The 13,374-nt window shown below is 38.3% G+C and overlaps 1 protein-coding gene across 1 annotated transcript in view; it reads left to right on the plus strand.

Moving 5' to 3' along the window:
- CNTNAP5 (contactin associated protein family member 5) overlaps positions 1–13,374 on the plus strand; it is a 258,798-nt gene that overhangs the window by 6,624 nt on the left and 238,800 nt on the right. The gene's annotated exons all lie outside the window — the stretch shown is intronic.

The following is a 13,374-nucleotide window of genomic DNA, read 5'->3' on the forward strand; positions in this document are numbered from 1 at the left end:
ATGCTTTATTTTTTCAACATTTAAATACCTACCTTTGTAGTTTGAAAAGTAAATGGCTACAGAATCTCATTAAGACTGCTGAGGTTGTGTTTTACAATATAAACATGTTTCAGTTCAGTCCAGAGGATTTCATTCTTAGCTTAACATTTAGAAAAGCAATAACACAGTTAAGCAGTGGTAAACTGAAGTGAGTACTCTGTGTGCTCACTGAAGTCCAGTGTTCCAGTAAACAGGATCAGAAGCCAGAATGGTTCAAATGTAAGAAAAGTATCTGTAAATCTTAATTGACAGTGAATATTAAAAAGTACATAGAGCTGATGGATGTGAGTTCTCTTTCTTCCCCTTATTTTAAAGGAATTTAACTTATTTTTATTTATTTCATTCTATCATCTGAATGTTAGTTCCTCCATCTTGAAATCAAATAATGAATGCTCAACTCTGACAGTGAGATATCAAATCTTCAGAAGATGCTGTTCCTAAATTCTGCCGACTGTTTAGTTCACGGGAAATTTGATCTTGAATAATATCTCCAGATCATTCTACTGACTTCTGTGTGTGCACTTACCTGTATATGACATTTTAACAGAAAAGCTGTAGGTGTGCATACTGTCAGCTCTTCATATAGAGCAGGATAGTATCTTAGATGTTGCTACTTATATAGAAATCAATATTTTACAATTATTAAAATAAAACAAAAAATGAGGTGTTGTATTGAAGGGTTTTCCTGATTAAATCCATTAATTTCAATTTTTGTGTTTTGTTATTGCCTTTGTTGCACTCTTTTTTGTTTTGAGATGAGAATAATTTTCTAAGACTGAGTAGCTTCAATATGCTGGTTAATTAGACATTTACAGTTTTTCTGAAGATTAGTCATTAGGAATTTGACTTCTATGCAATCCTTTCCAAGAATTACTCTAATTTGTGACTTGCTGTCATTTCCCGTTTAATGCTGGCTAGTGCTGTGATGTGGCTCTGCATTACCAAGAAAAAGACATTGTGATGAGCTAAAGGAATCTCTATGATTAAACTTCTGTTCACTGTACAGTTCATGTACTGAAATATTTCTGTGGTGTCAGAGGTGGACTCTTTGTACTGATTACATCTGAATTTAAGAATACTGAAGAAGTTGCCTAGAAAGGGGCATCATTAGTTACCCTTACTCCTTCGAGCTCTGCTCAAGAGCCTGGTGCTGTTCCTGATAAGAAGAAAGAGTACATCCAGAAGGACCTCTATGCAGCTGACGTGCTCTGATTTCTGTCTCTGCCATTTAGTCAGTTCTCTCACTAGCTTTCAACTTGTCTTCAGTCACGCTGCAAGTGCTTGACCTCTTCTTTTACCTCCCTTTTTCTTTTCCTCTTGCTTATTCTGCTCAGCCCTCTGATTCAATGACTAATCTGTGTCTCAAAGTCAAAAAAACCAAAGGGTGAGTTGCTTTTTCTCCCATGATCTCTCTAATTGTCACTGTCCTGCCTGTCCTTCAGCCTTACCGCTGTAGACTCCCCTGGCTTCCTGCAGTCCAGCCTATGTCCAGATCTTGGTACTTCTTCCTCAAGATTGAATGCATTTTTCTACAACTCTGTTATGCTGATAAGATGCAATCCTGCCTCTCTTCTATTAGAAGTGGTAAATAATGTGGAATGTGTTGTTTTATGGTGAAAGTGTACATAAAGTAGGAAGAAGAGGAAAACCAAGGGTCCTTTAATATAATAATACTGAAAAATGCTAGGAATACTCCTGATTTCAGGAAAATTACCTTCCAAGCAAAGAGACACAACTCCTGCTAGAAGAAGGAAAACATAATTTTATCTGAAACTGCAGCTGGGGTTTGCAAATGTTCAGGCTGAATGGGGAGCTCATAGACAGCAGTCTGCTTTATCTGCTGCAGCCTAGCACCTCCTCTCTTTATTGCTTGTTTGGCTCTGGAAAGTCCTTTCTTCCAAGCCATAAGGTCCAAACTTTTGTGGAACCTGGCATTCAAAGTTCATTCCCATTTCCTTTTCATGCTGTTATATTTGCACCCAAGTATAAGCGTGTTTATGTACATATGCATTCAAAGGTAATTATCTGTGCTTTATGTGTAAATATGTATAAGAATATATACAAATATGTACCCAAAAGCAAATAAACACATACATATAGATTTTATAGAATTTTTCAAATGTTCATGCTCAAAAACGATCAAAAGCCTGTGCAGAGCTATATAGAATAATATAATGTCGTTCTCTGGAGACAGGAGAGTTTCTTTACATCTTATCTGCTGCCTCTATATGAAGCAGGGCCTGAGTGTTTCTGTAGGATGCATTTAGCATCTCATCTGAAAAATAAATCAGATAATAAATTTTGAATTAATGGGATGAGAACGGTTTAAAAGGTTTTGCAGTTTAAGACATAAATATATATGTATAAAGTCTAGATAAGTCTACAGACTTGTCCTCTCTAAAAAACTATATGGTTTTTTAATGCAGAAATAAGAGTTGTAAATTACTGCAGCTAGTTAGCCAGCTGGACAACATCATTAAGAAGAAAGATTTCTTGTGTGGACTTGAGCAAACTACCAGCCTTATACCCTACATTTTGCTGGATCTTCTTGCATACTCTACAGAAGTAGGGAGAGTGGATTGGTAGTGCTTTAATTTTATAGTTCTCAAAAATGCTAATTCAGTTAAGCCACAGAATACTTACCAGGGGATGTTTTGACATATTAAAGATACTCCATTTATTTAATTGGTATTTTTATTGTTCAGTTTATCTTCGAATTATCTGAACCAAATCCTAGCTTATTTTGCAGACAGTTTTTATTATTTCAATTTATGTTCTGTTTTAGAGTGAAGTGGGAGGAGAATGGAATGACCACAACTAACCACTGAAGTTTAAAATTTCAGAAGATAGGAGGACACGCTTTTTGGTTCTCTGATGTAGCTACCCTGTTTTATAAAACATGCTAGTTTTCTTGGTTTTAAGGTGCAATTGTTTCAGGATTAAAATATGAGATATATTTCATCATATTTATAAAGACAAATATAAGTATAATTTTTCTGATAATGAAATATAGTTACAAATAGGAAATTCCCTAGAATATAATTAAGGTTAACTATTAAGGAAGATAAACAGATAAAAAGTTTGAACTACCATGTTCAAAGATCCACGTAACTTTCCTCTTGCATGATGGAAAGCAGTTACTAAAGCAGAATAGTGAAAATGCAATATGAAATAAGCAGATTTCCATGAATATTCATAAGCACACATGTGCCTACAGCAACACATTGATCCACTCTGTATCAAGGAACAAGCAGGTGCCCCCAAACAGCCCCATGGATGCCCTGTGCCAGGGCCCTTCCTGTGCTGTGTCCACAGGGATATTGGTTGTAAATATCCCATGGCTTGCTCTGCTCATTCTTGTTGGCAAACACAAGGACTAAGGGCAATGATCCACAGCTAACCTCGGGTGTCTCTCGTGCTTGCTTTTCTGGCTTTGTACAGTGCCTTATTTTTCATCACTAATCTTATTGACTTGCATTCTCCATAGGGAGCTGCAGCAGATTCGTCTCTGCCAATAAGACAAACCCACTTGTGCTATTTTGATTTTGGTTGTAGCATCTCTCTCCAGTGGTTTGTGTGCATATGTGTTATCCAGAAAAATACTGGTGCAGGATGAACTGGGACATCCTTCTCAATTGGTACTGCCATAAATCTTTTTTGCATCACAGTCATCTTCTAAACATGCCTTTTTTAGCATTTTTAATGTGGCCTTGGTCTAATTTTCAGTCCCATATCATGTGTCTTGGTAGATTGACCATGTCAGGGATGACATGCAAGTGTGATGTTTGGGCAGTGATGGCAGCTTTTTTGTTTTATTTTAAATTGTTTGGGAAGGAGAAAACAGCATTGTGGCAGGATTTCCAAAACTTTCTCTGTGAAGTCAAGCAGTCCTCACAGAGCAACTGTACTGTTTGCCTTCTGAATTAAACAATCAATATTGAAGATGGAATATTTTTCCCCTGTACAATATTTGACTTCTGTTTTCAGCACAAACTCGGACTTAGACTTTAGTGTCTCCTTCAGACTTGAGGGATGGGAGTTAGCAAATGTTGAAGTATGTGGAGCTTTAGGAATGGGAGGTATTACTCCATGGTTGTAGTTTGAGTCCATGACTGTAGCTGAAGATACCCAGAGAAGGATAGGTCTCAAAGCACTATTTTCATGGTAGAAAACTGAGGAGAAGGATGAAGTTTACTGTGAAAGTTAAATTTTGTTTAAAAAAGAAGTGTGGGTTTTTTGTAACTTGCTGTTGAGAATTCTCAGAGGTAATCTGAGACACGAAGAAGAAAGAGTTTTAAATCCCCTTTTACCCTTTCATGGAGACATGGACTCCAAAAGCCATTACCAGAGGGAAAGTATGCAGAGAAAAAACTGCAGGGAAATAATGATCTATGCAGTGCACAGAATCCCACTGGAGAAATGGACTAAGAATGTTCAAAGTGTTTCTATATGCAAAGGCTTGACAGTTGGAATGAAAAGTTTTGTTACTCAGAAATGAGTTTGATACGTTAATAAAAAGGGGGCTTCTCATTTAGTTTTATTATTAGTTCAAAGAGACAAACAGACTTCCTGTTCTACCCCCTTTTATTTCCCTGAGATTTCTCTCTTCCCCTACTTTATTTCTTATATTTTTATTTTTTTCAGAGTTTGAGTAGCTTAGAAAGAAAATGAGTACTTCCAATTAGATGGAGAGAAATAAAGAAGCATGAAGGGAGAGACTTGATAATTGTTTTTTTCTCCAAAATCGGTTTCCATTTTTTAAACATAAAAATGAAATTTCAATGCAAATGGAAACGTAAGAGTCAAAAAATTTGGGATGTGTGTCAGACTTTTTCTTGCTCTTTTCTTTAACAGTTCTTTTATAGTCTCTGTAATGCACTCCACTAGGAATCTCTGCTATTTAGGCTGCAGTGGACTCAACCCCTTTTTATCAGATAGTGGGTTCAATCCTGTATCACCAAAGGGACTGGAGACCTGTCAGCATCATTTTAGCAGGCTGGTTTGATCAGGTGATGCTATAAGGATTCCTATTGCTGCTCTACATTATCTTTCATGCCTTGCAATTTGTGCTATTTGTACAAATTGCTCCCAATGATGGTATTCAAAGCCAAATTTAAACACACTGCTAAACCATGGGAACATAGCACATAACAAGCCACAAGGAAATCCAAAAAGTATTGGATCTTATTATCATCTCTGGCTCAGAAATACCTCATGAATGGTAAATGCAGTTCAGTTCAGCTAATGTTGAATAATTAGCTTGGAAACAATGATGAAAGAGAGCTGGTCTGATGAAAGGTTGCTAGCACAGTAAGTGAGGAATAAATGTGAGAGTTATTAAAGGCACATCTCCTAAAACTTTGAAGCAACAATTTAGGCTTATAGCAAAGGAACAGGGTAGGCAAAAGAAATATGTAGTTGGCGAAAAGGAAGGCACTGGATAGAAGATGTTTGCTTGGACTTCTGCATGGTGAACTGAGGCAATTTCCCTTTACAGATTGGGAAAAAAGACTCGACTGTGAGCCATAGGTTAATCTCATATTTTACTTCAGAAATGTTATTTAAATCAAAAGGGAGAAGGAGGCCTGTTGGTCAGATTAATGAAGAGTTATAACACCTGCCTTGGGAGGGAGAGTCGAATAGTCATCAATTGTAGGCTAAGTGGGTGTTAAGGTAGTACATAAACCCTGTATTTAGCACCACCTCTGTGCATTGTTTGGTGTGGAAGAGAGTGAGTTCCTGCTCAGTCCTTCCACTTGTGCTCCCAGCCCAGTTCATGGGCAGCTCCACTTGTGCCCTTTCTCTAACTAATCGGTGTGGGCAGCACCCTCTGTGCTTCCCATCTTCAGTGCCAGCCCTCTCCCACTGGGAAGCTTCCTTTTCTGTCACACACAGCCTCTCAGTCTCCTCCCAACACCAAAAACCAGAGACATTCCCAGGTGGGGAATCCTTCCAAACTTCTGGATCCAAAAGTTGAAGTATAGCTTGCTCCATCATACAGAACACCTCCCTCAGGATGGGGATTGGTCTCTCGCTGCTTGTCCAGCAGGTTTGAAAAGCTGAGGAGAAAGGGTAATAAACTTTCCCACCTGATGGCAAGAAAAAATTGTATTTTGCACATATGTTCACAATAAAATGGCTTCATTTATGCATCCAAATGAACTGGGCCCAATACACCTGTGATACTTTGTTCTCTGAATGCAGAGAACAGGTTACAGTTTCTCCACATGCTTTCTTGCTTTCATTCTTTCTCTCTCTTTCCTAGAAGAGGGAAAGAAGAAGCTTTTGAATCTATGGAAAGTTTTGATAATTTGATTTGGGGTGAGATGTTTTTAAAAATAATTTGTTGTTTCTTAGGCATGCCTAAACAATAATTGGTCAAAATCAATATTTTTGTGAAAGGCCTTTGAGCAGTAAAGAATGTTTGCTATGTTTCTTTCCTTCGGTATACTCTGAACCTGCAGTGTCTTTATGGGAGAATCATTTATGTAAAACCACATTTGCTATATGGTCTGATTATTGCTGCTTCACCCTTGCTTTCCCTGAGAAATAAGTATTTCCATTTAGTCTGTTTGAGGCTTCAGCCTGTCTTAAGTAACATGCAAGGGTTAAATAGACACAAGCAGAGTAGAACTCAGTTTGTCAGCCCCAGCATGCTCTGTAAGCAGTTTCTTTACAAGTTTTAAATTAAGAAGAACTCAGCTCTGTGTTAGAGGTGCTTTCCTTCTCCTTCTTTCTGGAGTCTTTGCTTGTCTTGTAAGTGGATGAACTGTAAGCAAAATGCTGTCCACCTAAAATATAATTTGCTCTGCATGGTGCTGAAGGAATAATTTATTGAGCTAACTGAGTATAGCATGTCTTGGCACTCAATCAGATATCCTTGACTGCTTGGATAGGTGTTGGAAAAAAGTTCATTCAGCTTTTGTTGTGGTATAAACCTAAAAATAGTGAACCTCTTAGGTCTTCTGTCTCTGCACAGCCTCTCATGTAAGCCAAGACACAGAGAAAATGACAGTGTTTGGCAAAGAATTTATGCAATCAGTCTTCTGATAACTTTTAAGTCTTTTTTTTTTTTTTTTGTCTCTGATATACTTAACACTGCTTGCTGCACATGGGATTGCAGGTAGTTATTGAATATTTTTTAAATGTTTTGTGGTAACTTCTGACATTCTTTGATGTGTTATATTTATCAGTGCAGTGACAGCGCTTGTGTCAGCGATGCGATGTGTTCTAAAATGCACGGCACACAAAAATTATTGATCCTTTCAAGAAACCCAAATGATTTTTAGCTTTGCCTCAGGCTCCATTAGCAATGTGGAAAATTGAAAAGGGCTCTCAGGAAAACTAGCACAAGATTGAAACTGCAACTGAAGAGCTGTCAAGTGGAGAAGTGCTTATGAATTATAATGAGTGTGATCTAAAGATGACATTATCCTTTAGCAGTTTGGTTAAATCTTCCCTCCTGTCATATGACTTGCAAAGGTCCCTTAGAGAAAACAAAAAAACAAAGTAGGAGTGGTTTTAGGAAATGTATTTAGGGGTGATGCACATGAAATACAAAGGAATTACAGAATGATGGGTGGCAGGGACAGGGGTTGAGGAGCTACAAGGGAAAGCTCCAAACTGGCTGTTCCAGGGGTCCAGGGTACTTTCAGAAGGAATGCTCTTAAATGTTTACAAAAGAGATTCCTATGTTTTTTTTTTCCCCTTACACTTTATGTATTTTGGAACTTGTCTCCAAAACATCACAAGACTTTTCACATTACACATTTCCATATATTTATATCCACGTTGACATTTATTTCTAATTCACATTTCTGATGGAAGGAGAAACCTTTCTGTCATTATCTGGCACTGGTTGTACTGTGAGCTCTGGGTTGCACCATCTGGGCTGGAAGGAAACCTGTCCCTTTCTGAAGGTTTCTCAAACAGATTTCACAGGGCACATTAAGAGATATGTTAGCATTCCTTGGCAATAATATGATGGAAAATAATCTTCCTGTGAACTGCATGACTGGAATAAAGGGCCACAGTTGATCCACAGGCCACTGCTTCCAGGAACTGGCCATAAATACCAGTCAGCAGTATTTCAGGTGAAGGGAGTTTTTTTTTTTCTTCCGGACTGCAGATATTTTTTCCATTTATTCAGTACTTTGTCATATAACTTTTACTTCCAAAAGAAAAAAAGAAAATCACAACCCTAAACTCTGGCAGAAGATTTAGAATACAAATGTTAATTTACCTTGATACTTAGAAGGAACATTCTCACCTTTGACAAAACAAGCAGATTTTTTTTAATTGCTCCCTTGTTAATGGAACAAATGAGAAATGCAATGAACAGCAGGTTCAAAAGCATTTCTAGGATCAGAAGAATGATTCCATCAGAGCTGTACCTTGGTGCTACTAATATCACTTTCCTGGATATTTTCCAGGTTATATCTGTTAAGATTTGCTGCCAAGGAGAGTATTTGGTTTTACTGTTGTCAGCACTGTGCAGACAGTGTGGATGCAGAAAGGTACCTGGGTTTTTCTCAGCTTTCATGCATTTCAGAGTATATATACATGGGAAAATTGCTAGCAGTGGGCTGTGTGGAACAAGAGGGGTCTAGCCTTTTCCAGATTCCAAATCACTATGTGAACAGCCATTTAGAAAGATCTTAACTTGATAGTTATCATGCAAGCCACTGAGGAAAAATAAATGCAGAAAATGGGACAGCCTTTACAGCCACTTCTGAATGGATCTCAAGTGCTGATACATCCTTCTAACAAAGTTTATAATGATGTTTCCTCCCCCATATAAATGTGCACTTCATTCATGGCTAATACATGAACTCATGAAGGACCTGTGTTTAGACAGCTACAAACTGAATTATGAAACAGAACTGACAAAAGCTTGCCCAGAGATAATATTACTAATTAAACTGTGGTGCATTAGAAATACTGCAAATCAATCTCAGTTTACATCATGAAGTATCTCAGTCAAAACACTGAGTAGTGACTGATTAGAGCTGGGGTTCCTGAGAGTCTCTGACTTTGCTTTTATGTGGAAGATGGTTGGGATCTGACTATGAGTGTTTGCCTGGAAGGGAGACTTGGGAGGAGGGCTTTGGTGCTTGGTTTTCCCTCTGCCATGTTAAGTTATTTGACATTATTTGCCATATGGAGAGCAAGAGGTGCCCTAAGGAGGGGTCAGGCAGCCTGGAGCAGCTGATATCAGGTGCCTTTCCCTTCTCTGGAGGACACTGAACCTTGTGTCTCTCTCCATGTATGGACAGAGCAGCCTTAGGGTGCTCTCTGAGCACACACAAATGTGTCATTATCAAAATTAATATTTTTTCTGAATTTTACAATTGATGTCCTAGTAGATGTGAATATGAATTGCTTCCTCTTCAGCTTTCTTTGAAGAGTATCTTCAAAGAGAAGACCTTGTGTTTCCATCTTTCTTGTTAGATGTCTGGCTAGCACTATTTGACATGTTATAATACTGAAGAAATGTGGTTGAGAGCTGGCATTTATCTAACCAAAACCTGGATTCTTTAAGAAACTTTTGGATGGCTGAGATCATATGACTGCAGCTTTTTTTTTAACTTTTAATTATTGTAACTATGTTTAAATTACATGTTCCCACAGACTTGATTACAAAGTGTTTGAGATAAAGCCTTTAACTTTGTTGACATAAGGAACTTCCTTAACGCTGCCTGCCTGCAGAAAACACAGTGTTTTCCCCCTCATATAATTCTTCATCCCCTGATACAGAGTGCATACCTTCATTCTAAAATGCACCATCTCCTTTCCAGAGGGCAACAGGACACCAACTTTCCATTCTAAAAGCTCACTAAAGCACCTTTTTTTACCCATTAAATTCCACATAGAATGGTTTGGGTTGGAAGATCATCTAGCTCTAATTCCCCTACCATTGGTAGAGTTACCTTGCACTAGACTTGGTTACCCAAAGCCCCATCCAATCTGGTCTTCAGCACTTGCAGGGATGGGGCATCCACAGCTCCTCTGGTCAGCCAATTCCAGTGCCTCACCACCCTTATAGTGAGAAATTGCTTCGTTGTGTAAAACCTAAACATGCCTTTTGTCAGTCTGAAGCCATTACTCCTTGTTCTGTCACTCCATGCCCTTGTAAAAAGTCTCTCTCCAGCTCTATTGTAATTCCTTTCAGGTACTGGAATGTGCTCTAAGGTCTCCCCAGGGCCTTCTCTTCTCCAGGTTAAACAAACTGAGCTTTCTCAGTTTATAGGAGAGGGATTCCAGTCCTCTGATCATCTTTGTGGCACTCTGGATTCTCTCCAACAGGCCTGTGTTACGAAGTAATCTCAAGCTCAGGGAAAAATGAGGTTGTCTCGCCAGGTTGTATCTTATTGCTTGGGAAGCCTTTATCAGGGTAAATGGATAGTGTGGTGATTACACTTCTGAAACTTTTCCCCAAGAGAAAATTATTTTTCCCTGATTAAAAACTGGTTCGTCTAATACAGGCTTGCTTCTTGGAAAACAATTTTGAAACAGCTGTCAGCTGTTACATCATTTAATCTTTCATTTTCAAAGCCACTTTAAAATATGGTCATTGTTAGAACTTTTTCAAGCCCTATTCTGCCTGAAAACAATGAACTTTCAAATCTTGTAGAAGGATTATGCATGATTTTCTGATGGTCTGTGAAGTGTGACTTGACAGTGTTATTGAAGGCTGCTTGTTGTCCTGACTCTGCACTTTGGAAGAGGAAAGAGAGAGGGGGTGGAACTTTGCTGCAGCACATCTGGGCCAGATGGAGGAAAAGAAGGGAGAGAGATGAGCAGCTGGACAACTTGAGAGAGAAGCAGAGTCACATACCTGCAAACATCACAGGCCACTGGAAGAGCACTTACCAGATGCACAGCCATGCCCTAGTGGAATATAGGATAGTTTTTCTAGGGACCTGAGGCAGACAGTGAACAAATGTTTGTAACATGAAGACTGCTAATCTTTTGAATATGTGCTGGACTGACAACAGGCCTAAGGAAGTAACCTGCAATTCAGGAGACTGGAAACCTGGGGGGACTTGTTAGTCACTATCTTTTAAGTTTTCTTTACTTTAAAATGTTCATTTTTCTAATTTATCTGCTAGAAAAAAAAAAAAAAAGGTTTTTTTTCTGGTTGGAAGCAAAATGTTCATTTTTCTAATTTATCTGCTAGAAAAAAAAAAAAAAAAAGGTTTTTTTTTCTGGTTGGAAGCACATTTATAATTGTGAAATTACTTTAGTTAGAAGAGGCAAGTACTCCACCAGGTCCACCTCTGGTTCTCATCCTGGTGGGATCCTCTGAGTAGCTTTACTAGGGCTATGCAAGAAGACTGTGACCTTGTGGATTTAAAAATGTCATGGGGCCTACCTATGTCTTTTTACAATGAATTCCTGTGTTTCATCCTCATGTTGAACCTTTTCAATATTCAAGACTGAACTTCTGCAGATGGGCCCTGCCCTTGGCTGGCACAGAGGGGACCGAAATGCAAAAGTAGGGCAGGAGGCAGGGGGTCTGGCAGCTGTTGCACTGATCCCTGGTAATTTCCTTGTGGAAAAATCCATGCTTCACGAAAATCAACTTCACCGGTATCCCAGGGAAACCCATGTTATCTTGTCTTCTTTGCCAAGGTGGAGCTTGTTCTTTCTCGCTGCAGAAACTACTTCAGGATAAAAACTTTCTTTTAAGTAGCTCTGCCACTAATGGGTGTTGAACACATATACCCCAGGAATGGTTGGAGAAGTGTGAAGGGGTTTCTCCTGTCAGAATAAATGTTCTTGTATTTTAAAGTACATTCCCCATATCTTTACCTCTGTTCATACCTATTTTTCACACATCTACTTTAGTATTAATGTAAACAATGCAGTATGAATATTCATAATATGAACAGTACGTGTAGTCAGAGGTACTATGGATTGTTTCCCTCAACATTAGAGAAAAACTGAAGCATTATTAAATTTTAAAAGAAATTTTAGGTCAGAGTTTGGGCTTTAGCTAGGAGATGGAGTCATTGCACATGTCGTGATTCAGTGAAATTCACCCAGCAAACTGTATGGAAAAAAACCACTGGGTAGTTCAGATTTTGTGGGTCACTCTGTAAGACAGATTCCTACTTCAAGGTCACTAGACCATGACTGATCTTTCCAGTGGCTTGATTTTCAGATCAAGAAAGCAGAATTTTTTGTTTTGACAGGTACTGAATCACACATATTTATGTTGATTTCCAATGCAAATTAAAGGTTCTGCCCCAGTGTTAACTACTAGCAAGAGCACAAGTTCCACTGCTACAGAACGCATCCCATTCCTAGCCCTCTACGACAGAACCCATCACGTTCATAGCCCTGCTCTTAGCCACTGCTTATGTGGCTATATGAGAAAAACTATCCTTCAGAATAAATACAGAAAATGGAATGGCATGAAGATACTTAATGCATAATTTTAGTTTATTGAGGTTTAAAATCTTGGCTTGAGTGATCTTAAAACATGAAGGGAAAAAAGGACCCTTTTTAGTGGGCAACAGATACCTGGCTTTGATGCAGTCGCTCATGAGACTGTTTTATTCTCCACGTCCTGCATTTCAAAATGTGGTGGGAAAATGAAAGGGGAAATTTTCATGTTGAATTTTTGCTAATTTGTAAAGGCCAAAACCTAACAAATGTACATTTCTCACTACAATGCCTTAGCAAGTTCACAGGGCTGTTCCTTCGAAGGCTCATTAGGGACTCAATCCATCTCATGCTGCTGTTGTAATGAAAGTAAGAATTACAAGGACAATGAAATTTTCTTCATTTAGGGGGAAGAGGTGCAGAGCTACTAAAAATCTCACCATCCCAATTAAGTTGTGGGGAAAAAAATGAGTGGAATCTTCATGGCATTTACATTAATTGCACTTAGGCTGTGGCTAGTAATAATGTTTTCATTAATGCAGAAGTAGTTTGAGAACAAACTACTAAGTAGTTTCATTACATGGAAGTCTACTGCATTTGAATTCATTTTTTTATTAGCTGGCTAGCCATAAAATGAATCTTATAATGATGGCACAGAGACAAAAGTTGACTTTAGACAAGTTCAGGAACATTTTTGACAATACATAATTGAAGTCCTCTGTTTGTGTGTGCATGAAAACAACCCCAAACATTTACGAAGTGAAATATGAGATATACAGAAGGAAAAAAAAAAAGCAAACCCCTATCTCCAGTTGTAGAAGTTTAGTGGATTTAGCCCAAAAAATGAAATGTTTTCTTGCTTTTCTCTCAGTATTTTGACATACCAGCAAATCCATGGGAATCTAAAATTCCTGCATGAATGTTTCGAGCTTTGCATCTGTGCCT

Source organism: Pyrgilauda ruficollis, unplaced genomic scaffold (assembly GCF_017590135.1).
Source record: "Pyrgilauda ruficollis isolate IOZ18807 unplaced genomic scaffold, ASM1759013v1 scaffold3, whole genome shotgun sequence".
Taxonomy (NCBI): domain Eukaryota; kingdom Metazoa; phylum Chordata; class Aves; order Passeriformes; family Passeridae; genus Pyrgilauda; species Pyrgilauda ruficollis.